The sequence below is a fragment of the Myotis davidii genome, unplaced genomic scaffold (genome assembly GCF_000327345.1).
Source record: "Myotis davidii unplaced genomic scaffold, ASM32734v1 scaffold730, whole genome shotgun sequence".
Taxonomy (NCBI): Eukaryota; Metazoa; Chordata; class Mammalia; order Chiroptera; family Vespertilionidae; genus Myotis; species Myotis davidii.
Window position 1 is genome coordinate 532667 of NW_006282183.1, and position 14327 is coordinate 546993.

General features: G+C 41.9%; 1 long non-coding RNA gene across 1 annotated transcript in view; it reads right to left on the minus strand.

Moving 5' to 3' along the window:
* Positions 1–9840: 9840 nt before the first annotated feature.
* LOC107183781 overlaps positions 9841–14327 on the minus strand; it is a 10344-nt gene continuing 5857 nt past the window's right edge. The window contains exon 3 of the long non-coding RNA XR_001514590.1: positions 9841–9851. This is a non-coding gene — a long non-coding RNA (uncharacterized LOC107183781). The remainder of the gene's footprint in view (positions 9852–14327) is intronic.

The following is a 14327-nucleotide window of genomic DNA, read 5'->3' on the forward strand; positions in this document are numbered from 1 at the left end:
TCTACCTTCCAGAAGTTTGAAAAGCTCACAGGATATCAATTTGTGTTGCTCTGTGAGTGCAATGAGGGAGCAGAATTTGCCCCACCCTGTCTGAACCCCAAAGAGTTCCATTATGGCGTTTTGCATGGAGGTGTTCCTCTACAAATGTGTTTCAACCAAGGCTTGAATTAGAGAGTACAGCTCACTAATTCCTGCAATGACAGGGCACCATGGCAATGTAGCCGCTAGATTTTAAAATTGCACCTCTCATAGTGTCTTTATTCCCCTTCACAGACTCTCTGAAGTTCTGAACACAATATAAAACTTCTCCACAAAGGGGGGGGGGCAGGGAAGGACACATATGTAATACCTTTTGTAATACTTTAAGCAATAAAATAAATAAATAAATAAATAAATAAATAAATAATAAAAATAAAACTTCTCCAGAGAAATTCAGAATATGTTAGTGCTAAAAGTCTGTCATCAAGGGTTCAACAAATCCTGAGCTCCATCTCTCATAGGGTCTCAAATGGCTTTTCTTTCACTTCCAATTTCCACACTTGGTGCTGAGTGTAAGTGAAATGGAGTCCCAGCTCTAGGCTAAAAGTGGCCCCACCTTTAGAATTCAGTCATCTGACTGGTCCTGAGTGGCTGAGGGGAGAGGAGTCAGGTGGGACTAGCCCAGCCCAGTTACAAACCTGAGGGGCTGGGGCAGAGCAGTTACTGCAAGTACCTCAGGGTCAGGCACACTGGCCCAGGCCCAGATTCCCATGGATGCAGTACTGGGTCCTGGAAGAGAGAGAGACTGTGAGTACAAACCAGAGACCCATCTTCCCCAAGCCTCTTCAGACTTCAGAGAACTAGCCATATTGCTTTGCTACCATCTCACGAGGAGAGTACATGGAAAGAGGTGTTCTCCTCCACTCTGCCGCAGACCCCTGTGCACGCTGGCCTGTCTAGACTCCAGGGTTTGGGGGCAGCAGCCAGCATAGCCAACAGCAGCGGTGCCCAGAAGAGGGATGGATGGCGTGGGGCCTGTGCAGAAGGCAGTGGTTCCCAGGCAGGTGGAGCCCTGAGTGCACAGCAGGAGGACAGCCGTATTCTCGGTTACAGTAGATATGGTTGTGCCTACAGGATGCAATAGTGACCAAAAGAGCAAACAAAAAACCATAAAAATGGCATCTCCCACAAGAATTATAACCCAGCACTTATGAGACACAACCCAGGCGCCCTCCCCACCCCCACCTGTGTGTGTGTGTGTGTGTGTGTGTGTGTGTGTGTGTGTAGGAGTAGACTCCATTTCAGCCATCTTATCTCCCTTCCTCTTCCCTAAAACCAGCCCTAAAAGTTGTCAGTCACCACAGTAAGAAAATGATGGTCCTTTGCTAGCATTCGACTAAGCTGCTCCTGGACTCGAAGCCCGCTCTGTACTAGTTGGATTGGATACAGGCATCTCCACCCTCCACTCCAGAAATTCTGGGCTAATAGTGCTATTTATCTTGTAGGATTGTTGGGTGAATTAAATGATGAAATACTTCAAAAGGGCTTAGGATAGCACTAGGCACATTGTAAGTCCTCCTCAGTATCAGCTCTAAGTGTGATTGCTGTCTAAATTCACCTCCCAAACAGGTCCTATTTTCTGCTTAGTGTGCTGTGAGGGAGATTTAGGCTTAAATTATGACTCACCATGTACAAGCTTTATGTCGTTGGACAAATTAACTTCTTGGAAATATTCCACAAATATTCAGCACATTGTGTGCCCGACGTTGTGCCATGTGCTGCAGACCTATGAATGAAGAGCTTATTAATCAAACAATTCAGTAAAGTAGAGAATGGTAATAAAATGTTATCTATATGCTTTACATGTTCTATTTCAACTTAAGCAGGGGCTTTTAGGGAAGGGAGGAGTGAGGAATGGTTACTTAAATGGTACAGGGTGTTCTTCTAGAGCAGTGGTCGGCAAACTCATTAGTCAACAGAGCCAAACATCAATAGTACAACAATTGAAATTTCTTTTGAGAGCCAAATTTTTTAAACTTAAACTATATAGGTAGGTACATTGTTATTAACTTAATTAGGGTACTCCTAAGCTGGCCTTTGCTAAAAACGTCCTCAATCTGATTGAGGTACGTTTGCTGAGGTCGACCCCTTCCAACGCTCCCATCCACACTCGTCCTGTAGACTTGTTTCAGATAGACGAGTGTGGATGGGAGAGTTGGAAGGGGTCGACCTCAGGGAATGTACCTCAAAACAATGTACCTACCCCTGCGCTGCGTATCCCGCGGCCTATATCAAAGCCACTTCTTCAAAATAGACTCGCCCAGGCCAAAAACCGACTTCTGTGCATGGGCCACGGAGTTTCAATCGCACTGTACGTGCATGCCCGCATGTGGTATTTTGTGGAAGAGCCACACTCAAAGGGCCAAAGAGCCGCATGTGGCTCGTGAGCCGTGGTTTGCCTACCACTGTTCTAGGGTGATGAGAAAGTTTTGAAACTAGAGAGAGGTGGTGGTGGCACAACATTGAGAATGCACTAAATGCCACTGAATTTGCACACTTTAAAATGATTAATTGTATGTGATGTGAATTTCACTTCAAAAATCAAATGTACAATATTTTGCCAAACTTTTGAGGGAGGGCTAAGAAATTTTCTTTAGGTGGGTGGCCAATAATTGAAGGCCTGAGTCATTTTTCTGGCATAAGCCATACCCATAATATGTATCTTTTATTTCCAGCTTTAATTTTTTAAAAATTGGGACAATAACTTAGATACCTGCAAATCTGTCTCAGAGTAGAATCTGTTTGGATTTATAATTTTTTTCCTCTTTTACAGCCTTTCCATCCATACATAATGTGACAGCATTTATTTAGCAGCTCTCATTTGTCTTTGTACATTATTTTTCTTTTATACATTTTTTTCATAGAAACAACAACTTTCCTTCCTTACTCATTTTATGGATTTACATAATGTTTCATTGAATAACATAGTTATAATAACAAGTAAAACTGGTGCAAAGTAAGTTTGGTACAAACATGTCTGACTCCTGTTAGGCCTGCAAGGTAATTCAAGTACTAGGAGCAGAAGTAAGGTCGGTGCTGTTAAGCAGTTTCCCACCTTCCAGCACTGGTGGGGCTGGCCACTGGAGTCTCAGTGCTTCACAAAGGAAATGATGTCTATCAAGTGAGTTGGTTAAGTGGAAGTCAGTTTTGAGAGCCTTTGCAATACAATGGATGCCCATGAGGAGATGTAACTTGCACTTGGAGAAGTGATTACAAGCTGAGACCTACAGGCCTGGAAGGACCTACCAGTGGTTCTCAACCTTCCTAATGCTGCGACCCTGTAATACAGTTCCTCATGTTGTGGTGACCCCCAACCATAAAATTATTTTCATTGCTACTTATAACTGTAATTTTGCTACTGTTATGAATCGTAATGTAAACTTCTGAAACGCAGGGTGAATTTTCATTGTTACAAATCGAATATAATTAAAGCATAGTGATTAATCACAAAAACAATGTGTAATCATATATGTGTTTTCCAATGGTCGCGACCCACAGGTTGAGAACCGCTGACAGAATAAAATCCAGGAGGTAGTATTTCAGGCACTGGAAACGGCCAGAGACAGGAGAGAGTAACAGCAAGAAGCATGGCTGGGCTGTAGTGTGCAGGGGGTTGTCTTGAAGATGAAGTGGGAAGAGAATTTGCAGGCCACATTCGGAAGTTCAGACTTTCTGTTAGGGACAGTGGAAATCCACAGAAAATTTTAAAGGAGGGCACCAACATAATCAGGCTTGCATTTTAGAAAAATCCCTTGCACTGAATCCCCGGGGCTAAGTTAGAGATGGTGGTGGGCAGTGGGTGGGGACACTGGGTAGCTGATGGTGGTGATCCAAACTGACTAGTGCTGTCAGGGTGAGGGAGAGAGCTGTGGGGGTGAGGGAGAGAGGAAAGACCTGGGCACAGCCCAGATGTTTCTGGTTTTGGTGGTGCCATGAACTGACTTAAGGAACATGGCACAGGACGGGCATGGGGGGAAGATGCAGCTTGTAACACTGAGTTTGAGGCTTAAAGCAGCTGTGGGATGTCCATTAAGTAGCTGCCCATGTGACTCTACTGCTAAATCTCAGGGGTTATCTGAGGCCAAAAAGTCAGGGAAGGTAAGAAATAGAAAGTATGCAGTCACTTGTAGCAATGAAGAGTCTCCTGGTGACATTGGGGAAGCAGTTTTAGAAAGAAGGCAGGCACAGGTGCCAATGGTAATGGGTGGAGGAGTGCACAGGGATGAAGAAATGACTATGTGTGGTTGATCATTTAGAAAACTTGGCTTTGAAGGGGAGGACAGAGTCGAGCAGTGCAGTAGCTCAAGATGAGTACGGAATAAAAAACACACATTTAAATGTTGCTGGGATAAATCAGCAGAAAGGTAAATGTTGCAAATGAAAGCAAGAGAGGAGATAGGAGGAGTCAGATGGAGAAACCCACACTTGTTATGGAATGCTGTTGTGAGGGGGTCAATGCGTGAGCTCACAAAAGGCAACACGTGTAAAATGTGCATGTGGCTGGTTAGCTTCTTCCATTCTCTAAAAGCACAGTCCAACCCCTGTTTCATCTTAGTTTGTTTTTATCTACAACCTGATATGGCTACTTTGGCCTGTGCCTCCTGGGTTGCACACCTACAGTTTTAGAAAGCTCCCCAGGGAATCCTGGAGGAGGTTTAGGAACTATCATAGACGGGCATAATGTCTTGCCTGTCCCTCTTCCCATATAACTCTGCAGTGCCTATAATCAATCCCCATTTGGCTAATGGCAGATGAAAGGTGGCTAGCTATCAATAAGAGGATGCCATTAGAGAAAGGACTTCCCAGAACTCAAAAATAAAAATAAAAAGCATGGAAACCCTCACCAAGAAATGTTAGAAAGGAATGACAAATCTGGAAGCCCAGGGCCTCCTCTAGACACCCTCTGACCTATTACTATTTACCCACAGGAGCCCCTGGTACAATGGACAGTGGGGTACAAGCTAATTGACTGTCTCATAGATATGGGAGCTACACACACAGTGCTAAATACAAAACTCACCAAGAAAAGTTTAGCTGTCGTGATGGTTACTGGAGGGGTCGGGCAATTACAAAAACAGGCGTTCCTTCAACCTCTAGAATGCCAGCTTGTGGATCAAAAATTACTCATAGTTTTCTCTACATGCCAGACTGCCCCATTCCATTGTTGGGCCAAGATTTACTTTGTAAATTGCATGCACAAATAACTTTCCCCCTGCGAAGCAGCAATTATGTTTAGGAGTCCCGCTGCAACATGCTCTCCAGCTCCAGATACTCCTGACTTGCCCGGAAGGACCTGGAGGTGAACTCCTCCCACCCAAGATCTCTGAGCAGGTTGATCAAGTTGTTTGGACTATGGAACCCAGGTAAGGTGGTTAGCATCCAACCCACAAAATTAACCTAAAGGAAGGGGCACAGATCCCACAGAAGAAATAATACCCTCTTGAAAAGGAAGCTTTAGAAGGAATTCAGCCACTAGTGTATAAATTCTTAAAAGGAGGATTAATTCGGCCATGCCAGTCTTTCTATAACACTTCCATTTTGCCAGTCAAAAAGCTTCAAAACCATTATTCATTTAAGGTATCTCCCAGAAGATAGGAAAGACACTACGGATTCAATTGAACCATCTTAGAGACCCCAATCTACGGGGAAGAATATGAAAATGAACCACATAATAAAGAAGACCCAGGTGAAAATATGCCAATAAATGCGTTTGAAATGGGACCAGACATTGCCTATTGCCTTACTCTGTATTAGGGTAGTACCCTGAAGCATACTTAAATTAAGCCCTTTTGAAATAGTTTATCAGAGATATTTCCAAGTTTCTGTTTTAGGAACACACCCTTTAGATTTAGAACATGAATAAAAGAATCAAACACTATGGCCCTGGCTGGTGTAGCTAAGGGGTTAGAGAATTGGTCCACAGACCAAAGGGTCAGGTGTTCGATTCCCAGTCGAGGGCCATACCTGGGTTGCAAGTTCATCCCTGGCCCCCCGTTTAGGGCATGTGTGGGAAGCAAGCTGGTAATGTATGTCTCTCTCTCTCTCTCTCTCTCTCTCTCTTCTCTCTCTCTCTCTCTCTCTCTCTCTCTCTCTCACTCTCTCTTCCCCCCTCTTTCCCCTCCATCCCTTTTTTCCACTCTCTCTAAAAAGCAATGGAAAAAATATCCTCTGGTGAAGATTAAAAAAATCAAACAATATGTACAACATTTAGGGTAAACACTAACAACTTTGCTCATTGCAGGTCTATCTACCTGTCTGACCAGCCCTTACATCCATTCCAGCCAGGAGACCGAGTCTAACTAAGGACTTGGAAGATTCAAGGTCCTGAACAGCAGTCAGCCAAGCAAGGGACCAGTCCCTATGATGCCCTACTGACAACACACTCTTCCCTAAAGCTCACTGGAATTAAGCCGTGGATCTATCACACATGGATAAAGCAGGCGCCACCTCAGGAGAACTTGTATCTTTTTTTTTCTTTATTGATTAAGGTATTACATATGTGTCTTTATCGCCTCATTGCCCCCCCCAACCCCCCACTCATGCCCTCACCCCCCTGTTGTCTGTGTCCATTGGTTAGATCAACCAAAGGAGAACTTGTATCTTGCGGCTGCTGTTGATACTTACGGAAATTCTGAACCTGCACTTCTGAAAAATATTTAAAATTCCTCTTTTGGAAAGGGACAGCGCCTCCCAAAGCTAAGTGACAATGCTACTTTTTATTTTATTATTATTTTTTACGCCCATGCTTGGACTGATAGTGCCTTTGTCTGCATTTCCCAGACAATGGCTTCCTTGGCAAACTTATTCCATTGTTGAGTGTGCCACCCAAAGCCCTACTCAGGATTAGATCATGGGGATCTGTTAGTCTCTCCAGTTTCTCATTTCACTACATTTCCCCTGCACTACTAGGCATAGCCCTGACTAAACCCTTGATTGTTTGTCTACACAATAGATCTCACTTTGGAAGGCCCTCTGCAAGGCCATCTCTTGAAATACGGAGCAGTCTACCAGCTTCACTTGTCCAGCAGTGCCATCCTCTAGACAGCAGAATGCTGCCTTCTGAAAACAGCTATCCTTCTCCCTCATGTAAAGGCTTCCCTCCATTCTTGACACCCCTCATCCTTGAATAGATAGTAAGACTCTCTGGACCTGGGATACATAAGAATATATATGCCCTTTGGTAGCAGGAAGAAATTATAGAAGACTAGAGGCCCAGTGCATGAATTCGTATACCAGTGGAGTCCCTCAGCCTGGCCTGTGGGATTGGGCCAAAACCGGCTCTCTGACATCCCCCAAGGGGTCCCAAATTGTGAGAGGGTGCAGGCCAGGCGAGGAACCCCACTGGCACACAATCGGGGCTGAGAAGGGACACGGGAGAGCTCCAGGGCATGTCCAGCTCATCTCACTCAGTCCCAATTGGCTGGATTCCAGCAGAAGCTAACCTATTGGTCAGAGAGTCTGCCCCTGGTGGTCAGTGTGCATCATAACTGAGCAGTTGAGCATATTACCCTTTGATTGGTTGAACAGATGACTGGATGACTGGACACTTAGCATATTAGGCTTTTATTATATAGGATGAGATCTTTGCCCATTTACCTTTGTAAGGTTACAGGGTCCAGAGTTTTTAAGGGTGAATTGTTACTATAGACAGTCAGTAGAGCACCTGGAGTCTCCCTCATTGGCCAAGATGGCTTTGGGGGAGGGTCACACACAGAGTCTGCTCAGGTGCCGGCCCCTTTCCGCGCGCGAGCCCCGCGAGAGCCCCGTACCTCTGTGCTTCTCTCCTGCAGCTTCTGCGGGTCTCAGTATGCCTTTCCTTCCTTCTAGTTGTAGAGTTTACAGTCATCCAGGCTTCCTGTGGTTCTGGATGAAGTCCGTGTTGTTTCTCTGAGGTATTAATCAATTGTTGTGAGCGGCATTAACTTCCCGGTGTTTATCTCTGCCGCCATCTTAGTTTTTTCCAGGGTCCAGAGTTTTTAAGGGTGAATTGTTATTATAGACAGTCAGTAGAGCACCTGGAGTCTCCCTCATTGGCCAAGATGGCTTTGGGGGAGGTTCTTACACAGAGTATGCAAAAGCTAGAAATATGAGTAGATAAGGCCTGAACTCACCAAAAGCTAGAAAGATGAATGGACAGGACCCAAACACACCCGAAGCTAGCAAGATAATTGGATAGGAAAAACAAAAACAAAAAAAAACCCTTCCCCTCCCTATCCCTATAAGAACCACAGGTTTGAATAGAAAAAAGAGTTGGTCTTTGAGATGGAGAGAGATGGTCTTGAGACAAAGAGAGATGGTCTTTGAGATAGGAGCCCACCATTTTCCCAGGTCACGTGGCACCTGAATAAAGCTTCTTTCCTTTTGCACCAACACCTGCCTCATGAGTGTGGCTTTTGTTGCAGCAGGCAGCCAAACATCCATTTTCTGTTCAGTTATAACTTCACTCAAAATACGTTAGCCTTCCTGTGTTTTTCCACTGAGTCAAGATGAGAGGCTACTGTTCATTGTGGAAAGAGACTATCTTCTCTCAGTGGCCTTGTTTCAATTCTTATCTTTTATTATTAAAATAATTATTAATAGAGTTAAATACTTAGCCCAATGCTTGCACACAGTAGGTGTTAAAATATGTTAGTTTTCTTTTACTTAGTTCCTGTTTCCTCTTTGCTCACCTCTAAGCCATTTCTCTGCCAATACTATTCACCCACCCCACCTTTTTTTTTTTTATAGTACTTTAGTATATTTCTTTCAAATGTTTCTATGCTTTGAAAAACAAGGTTTGTACTTTTTTCACTTGACTTTTTAATGTGAGCATTTTCCTGTTAATATTATTAACTGTGATTTTTGAAGACTGCATACATTCCATCTTACTAAGCTTTACTTGGTCATTTTTTCCATAGCAGGCGTCTAGGTGCTCATGTGTTTACAAATAAGTCTTTGTTCATATTGCTGACTATTTTCACTAGGCTTCTAGAAGTGGGATTACAATGGTATAGATTTTAAGAGGAATAAGAAAGCCAATTTCACATTAAGGATTGGAAGTGATACTGCTGTTTTTTCACCAGCACAGCACTAACATTTCAAGTCCCACTGATATTATTATTATTACATTCATCTTTTATATTTTGTATTAGCATCATCTTCCTCTACTCTTTTTAGTGTTACACACTGTTCAAAGAGAACTATGTAGGTTTGATCTCTGCATTGTAAAAGTTTATAATCCAGCCCCGGCTTGTGAGACTCAGTTGTTTGGGCATTGTCGATGCACTGAAAGGTCACCGGTTCAAGCCCCAGTCAGGGCACATGCCCGGTTTGTGGGCTCGATTCCTGGTGGGGACATGCAGGAGGCAACCAATTGATGTTTCTCTCTTACACCAATGTTTCTCTCTCCCCCTCTCCATTCCTCTCTCTCTAAAAATCAATGAAAATATTTATTAAAATTTACAGTCCAAGAAAGATATATTGATGCAGGCAGTCTAGGGCAATCACAGTGAAAGGAGTAGGACCCAAGTACATATGTTACATAGACTGAGGAGGCCATCCCTACACCCAGCTTTCACCTGGGCCAAATGTAAAGAATACTATGTGGTCTGTTCATTTCCTCTGAAGGTCTCTTTATAACTTATGCTCTCCTCTCTTCAGGACATAACAGCAAATGCCTGCTGTCAGAAAGCTACTGTAACCACTACAGTCTTGTTTCTTTAACTTCTTCCCCTCTTTCCATCTTGACCCACCTTTCCCATGTTATTCAGGTCCCCAACTAACCCTACCTGTATTGAGCAGGGGTGGTGGGTGGCACTGGTTTGAAGAGCTTACTGGATCTCCTGTAGCTGGTCAGCCTAGAGTTGTGTTTGAAAACCATGGGACCTGTCCATGACTGTCAGACCTCCCAAACACCATCTGCTGCTCATCTGTCATCATCATCTTCAGGTACTGTGCTTGTCTGGCTGGGCCTCCTCCTCCCACCCTCCACTGCAGCTGCCCCAGGAGTGCCCCCCTCCCTGACACCAAAAGAGAGCCCATCTAGATTCCAGGAACAAATCAATCCTTGTCTGTGTCATTCCCACCGATGATAAAAATAACATTAATAGCAACAACAAATATTGAGTGAGTGCCTACTATTATTCTTTTAATTGTTGGTCCTTCCATTCCTGACCATGATGAGACATGCCGTAATTTACTCCTGAAGAGATATGATGACACATGTGGACAAATATATTAGCACATTATCACTGGCATCAAAATGAATTTCCCCTGTTTACCCAGACAGGCCTAAGGGAGAGGGAAAAGCAGAAAACGTGCCTGTCAACGCTTTGTGCCGAGTCCAGGAATGGTGCTTGACCTGCTTCATCCCGCGAGCCAGCCACAAAGACGGAGGTCGTCAGAAGCCAAGGTGTTGTCAATAAGAATATTCACCAAAATAAAGAAAATAAAGACTTCATTGTTGGGAAGATTCTTTTCCTGTGTAGTATCTAATACCTATACCTAGTTTTTTGTTCTTCATGAGTCTGACCTGTATTTGTTTTGCTGTGTTTCAGCTACACAGGTAGTAGAAGTAAATTAGAAAGAACTTTTTATAGATTATTTTTCTATATTGGATTCATGCTAAAGTGAATGGTTTGGTGGTTTGTTTTATTATTATTATTATTATATTATGTGGGTATGCAGTCATCCATTTGAGCTCTCTTACCACTGACTAACTGAGAGTCAATATCCATCCACCCAGGAGGAGTTACAAAATATGGCATGTGGTTGGTGAACAATGCTAATGCAATTTATTTTTCTGTTTACTCTCTCATCTTGGAGTAATCAGCTAACAAAACAAAAAATTATAGAATGGTGCTTATAAATATTCTGTTTGTAAGGCGTCTGTCCCATCCATATTAGATTTAAATTTATTTTCAATTTTATTTTACTAATTATACTTTCTCTGTATAAATCACATAACCATGTCCTTTGCTCATTTATCCATTGGGGTATTAGTAGTATTCATAAATATGTTCAAATAAATTTTCATATGCTTGGAGATAACTAATTTTCATTTGTGGTGAATATTCTTTTGTTTTTATTGTTAGTTATTTTTATCGCTTAGAAGTTAAAATATTTTTATAACTATATTTAACCATTTTATTTCATTTCTTTTTTGTGATTTTTCCATTTTTATTATTATTATTAGTTAAGGTATTACAAATGTTTCCTTATCCCCCCCACCCCCCATTAACCCTCAACCTCCCCCTGCACACCCACTCATTCTCCCATCCCGCTGTTGTCCATGTACATTTCAATTGTGTAGATGTATATTTCATTTCTTATTTCTCCTTTTGCTTCAATTATAAAAAAAAAGCTAGAGGCCCAGTACATGCAGCTAGCAGCAGCTGGCTGGGGCCTCCCTCCTTTCCCCCAGCTGGCCCCGCCCCCTGGTTGAACTCCTGAAAGAACTCCCTGTCCAGGGGACAATTTTCGTACTCTGCTTTTATTATATAGGATTATCACTTGAAAGTGTACTAAAGCCCCTATTTTTCCCTCAGGGTTCCATTCCCTACCACCCTTGAGATCTACTGACATTCTCTGGGCCTCAGAGCCTGGGCCCCATAAATTTTTAATTCATTATTTTCACAAAGGTTGAATACTTGTATTATGGCTTCAATTGAGCAGTAAACTGCAGAGTGCATTGTTCATCTGTTTGTCCTAAATTTAGAACTATTTCCCATGTTTTTTGATATTTAAGAGGCCTATGGCTTACTCCATTCATATTTAAGTTGCTACTCAGATTCACTCATTCACTCACTAATTCATTTGTTCATTCATTCACAGATTCATTAATATATTCATTTATTACATTGATACACAGACTAAATGGTATCCCCCAATGGACCCTGCTTCCTGGTGTTTATCCTTAAGTGTGGGTAGGACCTGTGGTGACTTGCTTTCAATCAATAGAATGTAATAAAAGTCATATGTTCCTCTTATGATTATGTTACATAATAGAGGACTCTGTCTTACTAGAAGATTCATCCTAAAGACTATTCTTGCTGCTTGATGAAGTAAGTGGTCATGGTGAGGAACAGTGAGCAGCCTCCAGCCAACAGCCATGAGGAAGCTGGAATTCTTGGTCTGAAAGCTTCAAGGAAATGAATTCAAGAATTTGAGGGAGCTTGGAAGGGGTTTCTTCCCCATTTGAGCCTCCAGATGAGAACACAGTCCAGCTGACACCTTGATTGCAGTCTTGTGAAACTCTAAGTAGTGGGGCCATCTAACTAACCCATGTCCTGACCTGCAGAAATTGTGAGATAATAAATGAGTGTCATTTTTAGCTACTAAATATGTGGTAATTTGTTATGCAGCAATAGAGAATAAATACACTGTATTATGCTAAATACCATATATACATTTTCTTAGTGCTTGAAGTCCATGAGCCTTATACTAATCTTATTCCCATTTTACAGATGAAGAAACTGAGGCTCCAGAATTTAACTGCAGAATATTCTTCTCTCCACCATTGTACTGTCATGGCATGTTTCATTAAAAAAGTAGACGCTCTCATAAATTCAACATTATAAGAAACTTTGAAAAACTCCTTTGAGCTGTATTTTACCATGTCTCATAGAAATAATATTAGATTCCTAAATAGGAAAGTTTCTCTTTTGTGTTAAAATAGTGGTAGACTTTGAACTATTTACAAGGGAGAACAATTATGGATGGTACAAACCCCCAATTCCTGAAAATTGATCTGGAATTAGAACACTCAAGTCAACTAAATTAGAATGTGCTGGATATTGGGTTCTGTCTTTAACTTTGCTGCAAGACTAAAGCATTCTATCGCATGTCCTAATTTCCCATTTCTTATTAGGTATAAGGGAAAATTAAGAAGTGGAGATATTTTAAAATGCTCTTCATTTTAGCTAAAGTCCTATTTGATTCAGTGTTCTGTGGAGCTGAGGTGGGATTGTGACCCCACTATTGTCTTCTAACGAGGGTTCTTTCTACTCTGAATTTATCAGATGTTAATTATTCATACTGCATGTTTGAGGATTTTGGAGTGAGAGACTTACCTGCAATATTTGGACCAGTGGAGGTTTACACTAAGACAGATTTTATACAGCAGCTGGTGCTAGTCAAAGTTAATGATGGAATTTCAGTTTAATGAAAAGACCCCCAACTGAGCACACCATCTTGAAAAAAGTATACTGACTGAATAGCTTTCAATCAGTTCAAGAGAGACGCCCTAATGGGGAAGAGGGAGCTTTGCAGAGCAGTTTGTCACCGTGCCAATTCCAGATCAATAACTGCACATCTGTTTTTTGGTAGACATAGCTTTTGCTTTCTCCCCCCCCCCTTTATATTGAATTTATTGGGGACATTGGTTAACAAAATTATACAGGTTTCAGGTGCACAATTCTACAACACATCCTCTGTACACTGACTGTATTGTGTGTTCACCAGCCCAAGCCAAATCTCTGTCCAGCACCACTTATTCCTCCTACACCTTCCTCTTCCTCCCTCCCCCTCCCCAGCAATCACCACATCTACATCCTCTCCATTTGGAAAAGGAAGCTTTGTTTCATTTGACAATGTTAAATGATATCTTCTTTTAGTTTACCTTTGTCTACTCAGAATAAACACAACCAAAATTAGGACTTGTGATTATAAAGGTCAATACTATTTTTTTAAATTTTAAGTATTTTTTTTATTTTTGTAAGGGGAAAACAGTGCTTATGAAATTTTTATATTTCCAATTTTTTTGTTAAAAGAAAGTTATATGAGTAAAATTAAATTATGGTGGTTTAACTATGAGAATATGCAGAGCAATGATGACATGGATTCATATAAAGTTATTTTGGAGAAGTCTATACAGAGTCATCTACTAACAAGAAACAAAAAAGGGTTTACTTTTGGAAGGAAGGATTTGGAAAACAAGAATAATGTGACTCAGTCACCAAGTTTTAGTTTCCTTATTTGTTAAAGGGAGATGTTCATTCAAACTGGTGGCTTTCAAACTATTTGTAGACAACTGTCTTCAGTGATAAGAGAGGGCAATATGCATTAGGCAGGGAGGGTGGTGGACCAGGAGCCCAATGTTAAGTTCAAGGCAAAATGTGAGAGGGCCTTTCTCACTTCAACTAGGGCATAGCTCTCCTTTCCTTCTATCTCTTTTTCCTTTTCTTTTTCTCTCTCTTTCCTTCTTTCTTTACTTCCTTTCTTCCCTCCTTCCCCCTTCCTTCCTTCCTTCCTTCCTTCCTTCCTTCCTTCCTTCCTTCCTTCCTTCCTTCCTTCCTTCCTCTTTCTTTCTT